Below are 17670 nucleotides of genomic sequence, written 5' to 3'. Positions count from 1 at the left end.
ACTTACCAAATAACAATACGAAATAAAAATGTGCTTTGCAACAGAGGAATCGCTCTGATAACGCCTTACCTTCCAGCTCGTGCAAAAATGATGATGACGTGCCGTTGAAAACCCACGTGACGCAGAGCAGCCCAGTGATGAAGCGGACGTTGAAACCCACGTGATGTAGAGCTGCCCACTGATGAAGTGGACGTTTAAACCCACGTGACGCAGAACAGCCCACGTGATGAAGTGGAGGCGGAGTGTTGCTTTTGTCCTTTCTCGAATTAGAACTAGAAAACTGCCCTTTACGAAAAGCTCATGTCCCGTTTTCTAGGCAGCATCAGGTGAGTGCATGCGGTCCGGCTCTTGTAGTGAATTTTATATGCGTTTCTTTTAGCATCCATCAACTTAGACGTTCTTATCCCTTTGTTGTTATATTGTTAAGAGGAGCCGTTTTGCAACCTCTAGGAATGCACGTTGAAGCTGTAATTCCTTGTGTTGCACTTATGTTATCACTTGTTGAAATTAAATATTGTAAGTACGTGATTTTCTAAACATCTGGTTTTGAAATTACACGGGGCAGCCTGTTGTTGGCATAGACACAGTAGCTGCTCCGAATCTCATTTACGGTACGGTTCAGACTCTGCAATGTTCGCAGATGCAGTAACTGCTGCGCAGCTACTACACAGACCTTGTACATATATAATAGTACCTGCACAGGCTAAGGCTCGCAGACGTAGTAACTGCTGTGCAGCTACTACACAGACCGTGCTCTGGTGTAAGTGACTACATATCTAATAATACCTGCACAGGCTAATGCTTGCAGACTCAGTGACTGCTGTGCAGCTGCTACACAGACCGTGCTCTGGTGTAAGTGACTACATATCTAATAATACCTGCACAGGCTAATGCTTGCAGTCTCAGTGACTGCTGTGCAGCTGCTACACAGACCATGTTCTGGTGTAAGTGACTACATATCTAATAATACCTGCGCAGGCTAATGCCCGCAGACGCAGTAACTGCTGTGCAGCTACTACACAGATCCTGCTTTGGTGCAAATGACTACATATATAATTATACCTGCGCAGGATAATGTCCACAGAGGCAGTAACTGCTGCGCAGCTACTACACACATCCTGCTCTGTTGTAAGTGACTACATATATAATAATATCTGTAAAGGCTAAGTGTGCATCACGGAGAAGCGGCGACTTTAAACTTTTACTAATCCTTACCGGCATTGCGAGCAAGTGAGCGAGGGAGGGCTCCTGCTCTTGCTGGGATCCGCTTCCTGGAGGAGGCGGCGACTGCGAGGACTGACACGTGACTGATCACGTGACCCAAACGCCGTATTTCAAGGAGAGACAGCCACCCTTGCGGCGTTAAGCCCGACAGGGGTAAAGGGCACTGGCTGTTGTGCAGCTGTTAGGCACTGGTGGTGCACTGAGGGAGACTGCGGAGGTATTTCCCTCTTTGATCCCTCCAGGATTTTAAATCAAGCCAAAACAGCAAGTGCGGATCCAAATACCACGGTGCACGTACAGGTAACCAGCTTATACTATTACTATTAGATCATTGAAAAAATTGCCTGTATAAAACGGGAGAGAGAGGAAGGAGAAGGTGACTGATTTGAACTAGGCATTGCCTTAGTGCCAAAAGGCCAAGGTACCTTGGGAAAGCTAAAAGCCCTAAACTCTCCCTAACCTTCTTATTGCGTATACTATCACTGCAATCCGCTCGCTATTTAGGCAAACCTTTCGGGAGCGTGGCAATAAACTGCCATAGCCCAAGGTAGTGGTGCTGCTCAAAAAAGGCGGCTTTTATCTATTCCCTCCCTTGGACTTGAGCAGAGCTAGGAAAGAAGTTGTAACTAAATCCATCTTGGTTAAGAGAATGCCGGGTAAGGCATCAAATCGAAATAAAATGGCAAGGGGGAGGAAACCCTATGGCCTACGATCTAATAAAGGACCTATAGCGGACTTGAGTAAAACTCCTTTGGCGGAAAATGGAGATATGAACGCCGCAGGAGGCAAAGAGGTGTTTCCCCTAAAAGGCCCTCTGGATGCATACTTTCCCAGTAAACCACAGGAGGGAAGTCACGCGACTGGCCCAAAAAAAGGGAATACGCCTCAAATAGAGGGAGAAGGTAGTTATCTACCACTAGATCTTGATAATGACTCCCTGCTACAGTTGTGCTATGCCCTACAGGAGCAAGTGGGTACACAAGAGGGGAAACAAATAGAGGAAAAAGCTGGAGGGTCTCCTGTCCTTAGAGATTTTATACCAGACACCCCGGCGCAAAGAGGAACTATGCTGCCGACCTTGAAGAACTTGGCTAATACCCCATCGTTGGGGGATGAGGAACACCCCATCCTTGTATCCTCTGCCTCGCAAACAGACCCTCCTTTGTCCTCCCCCTCACCAACGATCACCCCTATATCCGCACCAATGGAGCCACGTTTATCGGCTAGTCCAAATATGGCCTTTGACTCTGGAAATTCTGTACATAACCTTGCACCATCAGATTATAGCACTCACGAAACATCACAATCTGAGAACTCAACACTTAACTTTGCCATCAAAATACTGCTAAAACTCTGTGGTAGGATCCATGAAGATCAAAAAGCTCAGGGGAGAGTGGTCCTGGCTCTCTATAAACTGCTGAGAGACTCTATCAAACTACCAACCATCCCCTGCATTGACTTGCGGGAACTACCACCCACTGCTTTATCTCCAAAGGGTCAGGGAAAGACAATCCCAAGACCAACATTAGACAAAGAAACCACGATGGAGGAGGAACATGGACCTCCTCTTACAGGGGAGCGGGTGGTGGAAAATAGAACACAGCCCTCCAGAAAACAGAGAAGACTGGCAAAGAAAGCTGAGGAAAAAACCCAAAATTCCCCCCCGCCCCGAAACTCTACCCCGCGGCCACCAGTTAAAAATCTATCTAAAAAACAACGTAAACGGGTGGCCAGAAGGAAACGAAGATCGGCCCAAACAGTGGGCACTTTAACCAGCTGGTTAATGGAGGAACAACGGGGACAACCTAGCCAGCACTCGGAAGCCCAGATGCAAAATTGCTCTGAACTAGGAGAAGGGCTACAAAATTCTGTATCTATTCCCAGGCAGGCAACTGAGGCTGCCGTACCGACCCCTCCTTTTCCCCAACACATGCCTACCAAAACTCCTCGTGTGGAGAACAGGGAGCCCTCGAGTGACGAAAAATTGGACATCAAAAAAGTTACTATAGCGCCCATTGAGGGCGAAAAAATGGGCACTCAATTAAACAGATCTGCACTCTTTGCTCTTCTTTCAAAAATCCCATCACTGAGGATACTAAATAATAGCGATGTCAGCTTTGTTGAACCCTCACTCCAAAAGGGAGTAAAATTAACCACAATTCATTGCTGCTTACCAGAGACAGCTGCCATGATAAGGGCAAACTGGTCGTCCCTAGAATATCTGGGATATAAATTAGACGTTCCCATACCTACTGTTTTGATGGAGGAAAAGTGCCTGAAATGCTCTTGCGCTTGTACCACTGGTGCAGCCGGATCAACAACATCAAAGGCTGCACATAGTCTCAGTGATGAACAAGGGTGGGAATGGCTACAACGAATGTTTGACCAGAAGAAAAGGGAATGAACTTTTACCATCATTAGTTGGAATACGAGGGGATATAGACATTGGATAAATGAGGGAGCCTCCTGTAATATCCTCTTAGCTGCGGACATATTCCTACTGCAAGAAACTTGGGTAACTTTCGACTTGGCGTTCGATGGATATACTATATTTCAATGTATGGCAGTAAGGGGAGACAGGGGTAGACCGAAAGGAGGTCTCCTAATTGGTGTTAAGTCTACATACAACCCGAAATTGATTCACCAGGACAACCCAGGAGGAAATGCCTTGGCGATTGAAATAAATTCGCCGGGTGGTTGGGCAGGCTGTAATAAGGTCCTGATAATTAATATCTATGATCCGCCGGGTGAGCAGAACACAGAAGCCATAGGAGATAAATTGGATACAGTTTTGTCTGCTTGGTACACAGGCGATAATAAGCCAGCAGTGATACTTTGTGGAGATCTGAACGCAAAATGCTTTGACTTGGAGGGGTGTGGGAACTACCACTATGTCCAGAATACATGTGATATGCCCCTAACGAGGAGTAATAACAAAGGAAACCTCTGGTTGGACATTATTAGAGAATGGAACTTGACCTTTCTAAATGGCCGAACTAGGGGAGATATACCTGGGAAAGACTCCTGGACTGTGGGGGAAAAAAGCTCTGTTCTGGACTATGTGGCCGTATCGGAGTGTATCCTCTCATATGTCATGCATTTTGACATCATGTTGAACGATTTTAGCGATCATGGATCCCTCACATTGGTTCTAGAGGGTGGAGGGGATAGTACAAAGGTGGATTCTTTTAAAGATTTGGCTTCTAACCTTGCGGGTAATAAGATTAGATGGACACACAGATATATTGAAAAAATGACCTCTATCACCTTCCCTAGTGATAAGACCATCAAGCAATTAATGTGGGGTAAGAGTCCTGAGGAAATTGAATCTTGGATTACCCACTTAACACACTCACTCTTTAAAGCTAATCCTACTCCAATGATAAGTTGGAAGAGTGGGGGTAATCGAACATTTGATGCTAATATCAGAGACCAGAAACGCCTTATGAGAAGAGCCCTAAGATCCTTAACACACAAAACTCCTATCACTGAGGTGGATATATTTACTTCGGAGACCTTAAAGATAAAACGTAATTATCACAACTGGCTAAAAAGATACCGCCAGACTCAAAAAAGAAGTAAATGGCAAAAATTTGCTGAAGCTCTTTGCAGTAAAAATAGTCGCAAGATCTGGCAAATATTGGCAAAGGCGGGGGGAGAACAGAAATTGAAGGTCTTAAACCCCATACAGGGAGAAAAATGGGTAGATTATATTTCAAACAAATTCTTCAGAGAGAATACGATCAATACACAAAGCACTATGGGGGCACTAACGTGGCACCTCCCCCTGAGCTATAGTTATATAAAACAGGCTATATTGAATTTAAAATCATCCAATGCTCCCGGCCCAAATGGCCTGGCTAATGCGGTATTGAAGCAGGACCCACATAATTGGGCACAGATACTACTCACACTATATTCTAGGATCTGTAGATCTAGACAAATTCCTTCTTCTTGGAATAAGTCTATATTAATACCTATATATAAAAAGGGGGAGCGCACCTTACCGGCCAATTATCGCCTACTCTCAATGCTGGATGTGAGCAGTAAAATCTTTAATACGCTGGTTCTTAAAGAGATTGAAAATTGGGCTTCTGAAAGACAGATTTTGCATTATGCCCAAACTGGCTTTAGACCCGGAGCAGGCACTACCCATAACATCAGGGCCCTAGACATGCTAATAAATAACACCATGAGCTGTAAGGATGCCACACTCTTCATTGCCTTTGTAGATTTTACAAGTGCTTTCGATCTGGTGGATCGGGATACCCTGTGGTGCAAGTTAAAAGATATGGAATGCCCACATTGGATCTTAGATATCCTGATAGTCCTACACAGTAATACCACTACAAGGGTCCGCCTTAATGACCGGGGGGAGGTATCCAAAGAGATCTGTACCAACATAGGAGTAAAGCAGGGATGCGTAACGGCTCCTATGCTATATAATTTATATGTAGCAGATCTGCTGGCACGTATGGCATTAAAATCAAACTGCCCACCTAAATTGAAGGATACCCCACTTACGGGAATGCTATACGCAGATGATCTAATTTTATTTGACCGGACATTAACCGGTATTAAGTCTCTACTTGATGAACTACAGAAATACTCTGCTAAATTGGGCCTTGTTATAAACTTGGAAAAAACAAAAATAATGGTTATTGCAAAAAAAGGGCCAAGACGATCTGGCATTGATACTAATTTGGGAACTATTGCAGTGGTGAAGCAATACCCATATCTGGGGCTTGATTTTAGGGCCTTATCAGACTATGAAGCCATTATCAGAAACAAAAAAAGACGAGCTAAACTGCTCACTCTCCAGGCATGTAGATTTGCTAAGGGGACTGCTGGCTTTAGCATGGCTGGTATCATGAAGTTGTATATGCAATGCTTTGTCCCTGCTGTTCTATATGGCCTGGAGGCCTTAGCAATGCAAGACTTGATGTGGCTAAACATACTAGAGGGACACTACTGGCGCTCTGTCTTTGGCCTGGGACCGTCTTGCTCAGTACAGTATCTAAGATTGGAACTGGGTCTTGTCTCTTTGAGGGGGATGGCACTGCGCGCGAGAGGTTCCTTCTACTTGAAAGCCTTAGCCAACCCACGTTGTAAATTGCTCAAACTGGCAGGGCAAAGCTTTGACCTGGAAAAACACCCTAGCGGGGGATCTTATAAACAATTGAATGAATCACTGTTTACGGAGATTGACTGGCCCTATGAAAAGCTAAAACACTTACCGTTTATGCACCAGAAAAGAGCTTTCCAAGATAAGCTGAATAAGTGGGACTGGTGCTTGAATGTGGAGCATTTAGCTACCTTAAAAGGGTATGAGGCAGTACTTCATGTCACTCATAGATATCTTAGACCCCAGGTGTATCTCTTGCTCACCCCGGCACCTGATGTTAGACGCTTCTTGCTACAATTAAGAACAAACCAGCTCCCCGTGCTTACCATAATTGGCCCAAGGTTAAAAATCCCTCGTGAATCTAGAACATGTAGAATATGTAAGAAAATAGGAGCACTAAAATCTGCTCGGCATGTACTAACACTTTGCCCAAAATTGGGACCGGTATACATGAACGCATATGAAAAATGGGTCCACAACCTTGAGGCAATAAAAGATGAGTTCTTTTGGTACGGATGTTTGAACCCAGTCACTTTAGGCCTTCAGCTAGCTCTCTTTAGGGTATGGAACCATGTGAAGCCTTTACTTCAGTGAAAACCTTAACACTTTAGCTTTAAAGTGATACTGAACGGTCTTTTCAATACACTACTCTATTGGGCTGGGGAATTCCCAACAACTATAGGTGCTCACCTGGTAGAACAACTTACCTATTTTTACTTATTTTTACTTATCAAACTCTTCTACGTGGTTGCTATGTGATGTATTGTATTTTCTCATACTTTTATATTTTTATATCTTATTTTTATATGAGTGAGCTGATATGTCTTATCTATGTTCTGTTTATGTTCTGTCTGTATTTTGAGATGTATATATGTGTATATACTTATGAGTTGTGTAAAATCCAATTTATGGATTGTATCACAATAAAGTATAAATAAAGTAAAGGCTAAGGCCTGATAAATGGCAGTAACTGCTGTGCAGCTATTACACAGACCCTGCTCTGATGTAAGTGACTTTCACAAAGTGTTTGTGTAGGGATGATGGAGTTCTTTCTATGAACTGTTTGCCGATTCTTGTGGCGTAGTAGTGTGTGTTTTTTAAAAAAAAATATTTATTTATTTTTTTGTTTTGAGGACTGTTGCTTTGTACAGTTTGAGTTGTCTTTGGTATTTTATTTAGTCTTGTCTGGTGTATTGTTCTCTCCATTTTGTTTCCATTTTGCTGTTGTTTTTTTGGTGTTTTTTTCAGTTCTTCTGTGAACCATTTTGCTGGCATTTTTTTTATTTTTTTTTTGGTGGTGTTGCTTTGAATGTTTTAGCTGGTGCTAATTGGTCAATGGCCTTGGTGATCCAATTGTTGTGTCTTGTGTTGTATCTATGTTTGTATCGGTGGGATAGCATGGCAGCCTCGTCCGCTAGTTTTGTTGCAAAGTTGGGGTTGTAAGAAGATGGTCTGTAGATCAGTAGGAATACTATGTTGGATTGGTAGTTGAGTTCTATCTTGATTAGGAGGGATTCATAGTTTCCGGGTTGGTTGTGATGATTCGAGAGGCTCACGTGTGTTTTTTGTGTATAATTGCGATTCCATCTCCTCTTCGTTTTTTCTCTGTTGGCGTGTATTAATTTATAATTGTTGGATATTGCTTCATTCGCAATGGCTTTATAGTTGTCTGATAGCCAGATTTCTGTAAGGAAGAGCACGTCTGTGCCTCCTTCGCTTAGGTTAGGTCATTGGTTTCTGTTGAGTGTTTTGCCATGGATCTAATGTTGAAGAGGCTGCAGTGTAGTTTGCTGGTTTTCCATTTTGTATTGTTGTTAGTATTGCTTGTTCTGACCAGTGTGTTGTTGGTTGGGTTTCCATTCCAGGTGGGTTTTTCCCGGTTGAGTCTTTTGGGTGGGGTGGTTCTTTGTTGGTCAGTCTCTTTGTCAAATAGACCGATAAGGTTTATGGTGGGGTTGGTTAGTTTCCGGGTGGTAAATAGGGTCACTACCCCTCTGTTGTTCCAGTCTTGGTGATATAGGGGGTGTAGAGTGGTGAGTGTGATGGTTTCCAATTTATTCCTTGTTCTGGTTGGGGTATTGTCCTTGGTGGAGGCCGGGTTGGGATGGTTTATTAGTTGTCATCCGTTTGGTGTCCTGGTTGGGTCTGTATTCATGAAGCTTGTTGGCTGTCGGTTCATTGTTGCTGTGCTGTTTTTGTTTACCACGTTGTCGTATGTGGACAAGTAGCGAGCATTGTAGTCTGTCTTTGCTCTGTTATTTGTATGTCTCCTTGGGCCATCTCAGATATTTGTCGAGTTTTTTGGGGTTGTGGGATCATGCTGGTCCGTGCCTTCGCAAGTGGTTTGGGATTTCTTATTTCTATTGTCTTTTCTGGCTTCTTTGCCTTTCTTGTGGCGAGGCATGATGCGTGGGTTGTGTTCCTTAGTGGGCGTCCTCTTTCGATTTGGTGTCTTTCATGGTCTTTTGGGTTTAGTCTTTGCTGTTTGTGGTTTGTTGTTGCTTGTATGTGGTAGGTTGCGAGTAGTTGATGGGATTTTGTGGTTACGTTTTTTTATTGCTTCTTTCTTTTTTGGATCCTTTTCTTTTTCTTTTTATTTGTTCTATTTATTTTTTTTATCCTGGAGGTACTTTTCGTTATGGTTGTTGATTATTGGATTTTGCGCAAAGCAAACATGAATATTGTGTGAAGGAGGGCATGTGAAATGTGAATACTGGCATATATTGCTGCAGTCATGTTAGGGAGAATTCTCATTTCTGTGCTAATTCCCTTCAACCTTAGAGACCCCAAGCTCTTTTGCTGGACTGTAGGACTTTTTTAATTTTAACCCTGGAGTGAGTGAGACCCTTTTCCCACTGGATCATGTGTTTTGACCTTTGGATTATGTGTTTTCACTGTTTTGGGAGTCTGACAAACTCCATATGCATCTACTTTTTGTATGGTGACACACATCAACTTCAGTGCAGTGTCACTGAGAAATCCTTTAGATTTCTCATAAGGTTTAAAATACATTTTCTTGTGTGAACTACTGTTCCCAAGAATAGTAAAGTGAAAATGACTTTACCTTTTCTCTTTGTGGGTCCATCACACACCATCTTATGTGGAGTGCTGGGGGGTTACCTAGTAGCCCCTTATCCTACATTCTCATGTAACATTTGTATGTTGCCCTCCCTACTTTTTTAAAAACATTTTTTTATTGATTACGAGTTTAATCACTGAAGTGATTTTTACAAGATAGGCGTAAAATCTCCAAAAAAAGAAACAGAGTTACTGAAGTGTAAAAAGTAAGCAGGAAAAGAAAAAAAAACAGGAGTAGAAAATCAGTAGTAGTTTCAGCACGGTAGTCAGAGAAAGAACAGAACAGAACAGCCCCTCCGAAAAAGGCTTGTGCCAACTTTAGCAATTCTGCAAAGTCTCCAGTACTTTATCTTCAAAGATTAATTCCAGAATTCTGGTAGCTGCTATCGTCCAAGAAGGTCTAAGTCCCCCTATTAGACGATCCCACCAGAGCGCTTCGTCTGTCGAGTATGCTTTCTCCAAGTGATGAAGCAAGTAAGGAGTTTTGTGTGGAGATGTTCCTGGACATAATGGGAGGAGGTGTCAGTGTTTCGATGGTTTGGTTGTCTTTGCAAAAGTGGCGGATGTTAATCGCAGAGAGGCCTCTTATGTGCATACTCTCATTTGTGGGCAGTAAATTCAACCTGGTGCGAAGAAGTGTTGATCGTGTTTTTCTACTTGGGTGTCTTATAAGAATTGGTTTGACTTCATTTAGTTTTCTGTGTGATGGGGGAAGATGCTGGGTCAATTTATAAGCAGACGCCTTCTCCAACGTGTTTATCCAGTCCATTTCGTCTAAGCGTTTTTTGTTTTTTGTCGGATTGCCCATCGGTTCTTCCGTGGAGCTGCTGCAGACTTCAAGCTGTAGTTTGCAATTTGACTGCAAGGTGGTCAGCAGTTTGCATTTACCTGTATTCATCTCCTCTTGTACCATGGAGAAAATCGTGGGAGAAGATGGGTCCTTGATCTTCCTGTATAGCATAATCAAAGCTCGTATTACTATTGACTCCAAGGACGAGAGTGAGAGTTCCTGTCTGATCAAAACTAAAGGTGTAGAAATTGGAAGGTTCAGGACCAAATTCCAAAAAAGGCTCTCCAATCTGGGCCACAAGGAGTTAGGCAGAGACGGCATGGCGTCTGTTCCGTGGGTGATTGTTGGAACCACTTTCCCCCAATAGAATTTGAGTAGGGGCATCAAAGAGAAACGGCTATATTTTCTGTCCAAGACTTTGGCCTGTGAGATAAGGTTTCTCATTTTTGGGAAAAGGTGTAGTTGCATTGCTGAGTCTTTGGATGTAGAGTCGATCTTTAAATTCTGACACCTGTTCGACATTTTCTCCAGCCAAAAACAATGAGTAATTGCATCTTTTTTAGTCCCTTTTTCAAAGTCCATGATCTTCGTTTTTTGTTTGTTTACTTCCAGATCATTGTCTTCCGTATATTTAGTTAATGAGGCCAGCTGGCGTTGTAGACCAATTGGGGTCTGATCAAGTTGTATGAGATCATCCGCGTACAAGAGTCTTGGAACTTTCTTGTTGCTCATTACTGGGGGAAAAGATCGTGTCACGGCATTAGTTTCTTTATAGTCTCCAAAATATGGCAGGAATAGGGCTGGGGCGAAAGGGCAGCCCTGTTTGACCCCTCGGGTGGTTGGTATCACTGCGGAAAGTAGTCCCTTTGAGTTGAGCTGAACCTGGACAGTGCCGTGTAAGGCTTGGAATGGGCTCAGGATCTCCGGTATAATTTCTGATTGGCTTCTAGGACTTTTGATTTTAGTATGCTCAATAGGAAGATATTGATACTGGTTTCTATTCCCTTTTTGAACCCGGATTGAAGAGGGACGTTGCAGGGTGATTATTATTATTATTTTTTTTTGCCCTTGAATTGAAGTGTTCCAGGAGTAAGGATCCGTAAACCTTCCCAGTGACATCAAGTAAAGCCACCGGACGGAAATTCCTTGGGTCGTCTTTTCTTCCTTTTTTGAATATTGGAATGATCACTGCGGAGGTCCAAGTAGGCGGGATTCTGCTGTAAATCAAACATTTTTTGAAACTCAAGCTCACATTTGCCCAATCTTCTGGCGCAGATTTTAAGTTTGCGTTGGAGAGGCCGTCAGGCCCCGGCGCCCTTGAATTCTTCAGCTTGATTATTGAGCGTAATATGTCAGATTTCTCATGGAGGTCAACCCAGGGATCGGGTGCCGGTGGTAGAGAAGCTAGAGGTAGCACATCTGGGGAGCTAAACAGTGTTGAGTAAAAATTGATCCATGTTGACTCCGGAATACTGTTTAACATCATTGAGTCTGTGGCTTTGGCCCGTGGGTTGACCAGCTTCCAGAAATCTCTAGAATTGCTGTTTTTGATTTGCTCCAGTATGGCCTCTGAATCTTTTTGGTAAAGAGCAAGGTGATGTGATCTTAACCAGTTTTTGTAAGATCTTGTTGCCAGAGTTGCATAGTTTCTGTTGGCAGCTGTGTTGTGTCGTACGGCAGTTCTTTTAGTTCTACAGAGGATATTGCGCTTCGCCACCAACAGGGCGTCGAAATTGTGTGTGTGACACAGAGGTTCTGAGTTAGAATCGTGTGCACCTTTCATGGCTGATCTATAGGGTTCCAGGAGTGGTCTATAGTCAACCTCGAGGTGGTTCACACTGCTTCCATAGGAGACTGTGATATCACGAATGTTCGCCCGGGTGACCCTTACCCAGTTTCCTTTGCTTTCTGGTTCGACTGCTCCCGGTAGTTGGTATTTGGAGGTTTTGTTGATGACCATTTTATAAACGGAAGATTGTGGTCGCTTTGAGTTGACTGTTGGACACTGAATTCAATCAGCCGAGCAAGGAGAAGTTCCGAGGCGAAGATGTAATCGATAGTTGAGTAAGCCAGATCACGCTTCCACCTGAGTAAGTTAATAGTGTCGGGTAGCGTAGTTGCTTTGTTGAAAAGTTGTCTTGATGTCATAAGTTTGGACCACTCCTTTCCCCGTAGGCAGGGTTTGTACTGTAAGGACTCTGCAGTTTCTGGAAGAACCATAGGGCATTTGATGTTAAGGTCTCCACAAATAATGACCTCACAAGCTCCCCGCTCTAAATATACGGAGTCCAGCGTAGTTGTTACTAGGTCAAACAGTATGTCCCTTTTGGATTGCCTTGGGGTTCCAATAGATGGACATAACCAGCAGATATGTGTGCGTAAAAGATTCTGCGCCAACCTCTTTGTGAAGCCAAGAGATGAGGACCGCTAGGACGAATGGGGACTTCAAGATGATCTTAACTATTTGTAAGCCGCTGCCCATCCGAACTGCGATTATCAATCCTGAAGAAGGCCTGCCTTTACCCCCTGTCAGTGCTTGTGAAAAAGCAATTTCAAATCCATCGAGTGTTGGTTTAGTTTTCAGCCACAGCTCTTGTAGGCATAAAATGTTGTATCCCCCTAGGTTGATGTCACCTTGGGATGTTAGGTGAAGGAACCCTCTTGTATTCCAGCTGGCCAAGGGGAGTAACTGGGGATCTTCGAACGTAGTGGCATGTAATGGTGGCTATTTGTACAGGCGAGTTGAAAGTGTTTTCGGAAGCCACAACCATGTTTGGGACTTAAGGTCTGGTCTGCAGGGGGTCACCTTCTGTTCCTTCCCGAGTGCCCTGTTAGGTTTTGCGTGATTTATTGGACGATGTGTTGGATCTTCCCTGTTGGGAGATGACTGAGCGGCGTCCGATCTATAGCCTGACGAGGAACCTGAATGTGGCCCTTCTCTTGGTCATAATTCAAGATTTTGTGAGGCTGTTTGTGTGGACTCCGTGTCTCGATCTTTCAAGACGGTATGCTCATTTCTATCTGATTTGAGACGTGTTAGTTCGAATCCTTGTTTATACATTACGTCCGTTGCCTTGGTCAGCAGCGTGACCACTCTGTCAGATGTAGTATAGAGAAAACAAGAGGCCTTTTGCCCCTCGTGGGATGGTTCCACTGTTTTGAAGTCTTCTGATTTGATTTCTCTTAAAGCCGAGATGCTATGGATCAGGGTCATCGCAGTGCGTCTGTTTAGCACTAAATATTTTTGGTTGCCTGTGCGTTGGTGCATTTTGAAGGAAGGACTCGGCCTCTGCTTATGCTGCTCTTGGTTAGATGTCTTCTGGTGTTGTAATTTATAAGAAGATCTCAAATGTGTGTTGTTATCCTGATGGGATTGTCTATGCTGAGATTGAATGCTATTGACAGCCTTATCCGAGAGTTCTGTTTTTGAGTGTGTACCCTCGAAGTGTATTTGGTCGGTGGCCGTCGAACTGATGAGTCTGGTAGAAGGTAATTTTGTGTGCGGTCTTCGTTATACTTAATGGGTCGAGATCCTTGGTTATTCTGTAATTCTTTGAAGTGATCGCTCAACAAACAGAAGCTTGAGAGATCTCGGGTGACAGTTTGGAGGAGGGGCATCTCACTAGGTGAGTGGAGAGCAACATCTTCTAACTGACTGTCAGCACTGGCGTCCAGATGTTGGCTTAAGTCCATCAACTCCTTGTGATTAAGAAAGTCATTAATCGATTTTGGAGAATGGGAAATGCCTTCTGATGGTTTCTGCTGCCTTAAGGGATCTTTTGGATCTGTGTCTTTTGCTCCAGATAATAGATTTATTTTGTTATGGAATACCTTCAGATCGTTGTTCGGGTTTCTGTACAGGTGGTGTTGGTTTAAACATAGGGGCTGTTTTAAGGCACACTTGTAGAGAAGAGGCTTGAGTTTTACTTCCGTGGTCGAGGTAATGTTGGTGGTCACCATCGGAGCCATTTGTGGAGCTTTTTTTTCCTGAGCTGGCCTTACTCCGTTATTTTCTTTATGCAAGGGCATGTCGTCCAAGCACATCACGTTGTTATCGTGAGGTCTGGTTAGCGATGAACTGGTATGGCCCGCAGAGCGATTAGAGGAAGGTTTTGGTCTTGTTCCGCAATCCGACCGTATGCACTCCGTCCGGAGTGTTTCTTGTGGTTCTGTTTGCGAGCTTGAATCCGCCATTATCCCTTGATTCTTGATTTTCCTAGTGTCACTGGAGATCTCGGAGGAGTCGGGTCGGCACATGTGGGGCATAGTAGCTATCGTTTCTCCGTCCCTCCAGGGCATTGATGTAGACGAGTTTTGAATTCATCATCGCAAAAATTGACGTGTGATCTTTAGAGAGTCGTTGATCGTCTCGTATAACTTGCAGAAAGGTGACAGTTCAATAGTCACGGAAGACATGATGGACATGATGTCTATTTTCTTGTGTCCCTTGGATTCTTGTAGGATGTATCAATTAGTCTTCTATTAGCAAAAAGTCTTGGTGGTGATGTTGGCGGCCACGGCTGAGGAATTTGTTGGGCTTTGTGCTGAAGGGCAGCCGTCAAAAGAGGTGATCCCTCAAGAGATTCCTTGTCTTGCTCCTTCCTTTCAATTGGCCCTTGGGAGAAATTAGAAGCATGAGCCATCGGACAAATGGGGACGTTGTCAGTATTCCTCTGGTCACAGAGTTGAGTCGATAAGGTTATGGTGCCCTGAGGGCGAAAGTTGTTTTTATGCACTGGACCTGTTGGTATTGATGACGGGCCTATAAAGCCAGTCTGAGGTTGAGGTGCCGGGCTTCCAGATGGGTATCTGCTTGCTTTGTCTGATAAGACGATGAGTCCTCAAGGGAGGGCTCTTGTTTGTGATGCCAAATTTGGCAGTGGAGGAGTTAACTGGATCCGGCCTCCCTGTTTCTCAGCAATAGGTAGTGGAAACGCTGGCATGTGAATGGTAGCTTCTCTTCCTTGCTCTTTTGCCGTTTGTGGAGAGACTTGATCCGAAGTGCTAGGGACACTCGTAGAATGAGGTGTTGAGGAAAGGAACAAGGGTTCAAGAAGTACTTCCAATAGGTCATGAAGGAGAATGTAGCACATGTAAGTGCACACAGTGGTGGTTCCCTCTGTGCAGTGTGCATCATTACAAAAAGGGAATAACGTGTTCTTGCATCATGTTCGAAGATTGCTTTGCAACCCAGAAACATTAAATTGTTATTTGTGGTGGTGATATAATATTTTCATTATTTATACCGCCCCACCCACACCTGTCATTGGTATTGGCTTTTTTAGTTCTGCTGACTGTCCTGAATGTGCCCAATACATGTCTTTAGTTTTTCCTCTGCCCCTCCACCTCCAATTCGGATGATGAGGTCCAACACAAATTCCTGAACGAGTTTCTGTATTGGGTTCACACGCTTTGCTATAGAAAGACAAACCAGCTTGTCGTGGAATTAAGTGGTGACTATAGCAGAGACTCGGAGGAGGTTTTGCATGTGTATGAATCTATCAAGGTAAGGGTGACGGAAAATGGACTATGCATAAATGGACCCAAGACAGAGTTCCTTGTATTTGGGTCCACTCAATCAAGAGAAAAGTTGAGTGTTGAATATGCAGGTTACCGTATCGAACACCACATGATCCACACCTCTACAGAAGTCGGAGCCCACACCAGCAGTATTGTAAAGAAAGCACAATACCATCTTAGGCTACTCTGGTAAATCAAGCCTTTTCTTTCTCAAGTCAACTGCATCACGTTAACGAGGGCAGTGTTTATGCCAAGACTGGACTACTGTAATGCTATCTTGGCAGGGTCAAATAAAAGGTGCATCCATAGGATGCAGGTACTGCAAAATGATGCAGCCCACATTGTTGAAAGTATCCCAAGAGGGCCTTCTGTTAACAAACACAGAAAAGAGCTTTATTGGCTGGCTGTTGATGAGATCACTTTTTAAAAATTAGTATTATCACTCACAAATGCTTATACGGGATAGCCCCTATATATCTTCGGGGCAGTATTCAATCGAAACAATCTATGAGAACTACTAGGTCATGTGACAACATGCTCCTACGCTGTCCCCGTACTATTAGCTGGGGGTAGCGGTCGTTCTTTTCCAGCATTTACATGGAATAAGCTGCCTGCAGAATTGTGGAAGACTCCAGACCTGAACATTTTCAGGAAACACCTGAAGACAATTCTGTTCAAATAAAACAAATCTTTTTCTATTCTACGATCTGTTTGCCTTTGTAAATTTGTTTGCACCGGGCTCCGGCGCATAAAAAAAAACTTTCTTGAATGATTGGGTCCCACAAACCTTACCACACCACCCTTGTGACGTCACAGTCCAACCCACAATTCCCACATCATAGTGCCAGTTCATTGAAACATTTGAGATGACCAGTGGATCTTGATTCAACTGCTGCTGATCATCGCCATTCGTTTTCTCATGGGAATGCATTTGATCATGACACTGCCAGAGCCCTGAATCACAAACAAATTAGTTTTAATGTTGCATGTTAGGAACTCTTCAAACTTCTTCCCAGGCTAGGATCTACTAAGGGGCAATTTGAAACCACCATGGACATTCTGAAACTGTCAGTAGACCAACTTCATAAATATAATGTACCGAAATTATGAGATAGTTGTGAGTTCATTGCATTTCTACGGCACCTATGAGCTCTGTTTCCTGACCTCGAAAGCAACAAAGGTTATTCACTTTCTTCTGTGCGATCCTGGGAATGTGTACTTTGCTATGTTCTGCTAGCTTCTGCGGCGACTAAGCAAATTAATGAAATGTGAATTTGTTTCTGAAAAGCAGGCTTTGAGGCCTGCTCACAGTGCCTCAATGTTAAACCTCCATGTACTTACCTGTGACCTGACTTTATTATCTTTGTTGTTTGCCTGTAATAATTGTGTACCAAGCTTTCTCCAGCCTAGTGCATATAGCAGTGTGGCTATCAAGGAAGCCCCCTCCTCTTTTAATGGGCTAATCCCGCAGCTGGTAAATTCGTGCCTTTTTACCGCACTGAACTTGCATATTTACCACATTATTCCCCCACATTATTCCGCCCCTTTTATTGATCGATCAATAACTACATTTTCTCCTCCCAGTCCCCATTCTGTGATTCGTTTTTTAGTTATCAACACCTTTTTTAGGGGCAAGATGAATTCCCCCTCTTTTTGTTAGTATAGAGTCTGAATAGAGTTTTGCCAATGCAGAAGGTGACTAGAATGAGTAGCAATACGGGACAGACACTCGAAATACTCCAGAAAGCCAGTTTTGCACCAATGTGAAAATGCTGTCCAGCCAGTTTTTTTCGCCTGCACTCCACTATCTTCACTTGTCATCCTTTTGTGGCATGTCTGCATTTGACTGATGGCTGCTTTCAATGTTCCATTTGTAGCCTCTCCATTGGATATCACTGTGCAGCAGCTACTCCCAAATTTGGTGCACCCTCCT

At 43.7% G+C, this 17670-nt stretch overlaps 1 protein-coding gene across 1 annotated transcript in view; it reads left to right on the top strand.

Moving 5' to 3' along the window:
* The first annotated feature begins 268 nt into the window (after positions 1-268).
* Positions 269-17670, top strand: part of LOC138567392 (E3 ubiquitin-protein ligase RNF216-like) — a 2013370-nt gene continuing 1995968 nt past the window's right edge. Inside the window, exon 1 of the mRNA XM_069645556.1 lies at positions 269-326. The gene's annotated coding sequence lies outside the window, so the exon portion shown is untranslated. The remainder of the gene's footprint in view (positions 327-17670) is intronic.

The sequence above is a fragment of the Ambystoma mexicanum genome, chromosome 2p (assembly GCF_040938575.1).
Source record: "Ambystoma mexicanum isolate Mex_15411 chromosome 2p, UKY_AmexF1_1, whole genome shotgun sequence".
Taxonomy (NCBI): domain Eukaryota; kingdom Metazoa; phylum Chordata; class Amphibia; order Caudata; family Ambystomatidae; genus Ambystoma; species Ambystoma mexicanum.
The sequence above is the reverse complement of the archived record's forward strand: the minus strand, read 5'-3'. Positions and strand labels throughout refer to the sequence as shown.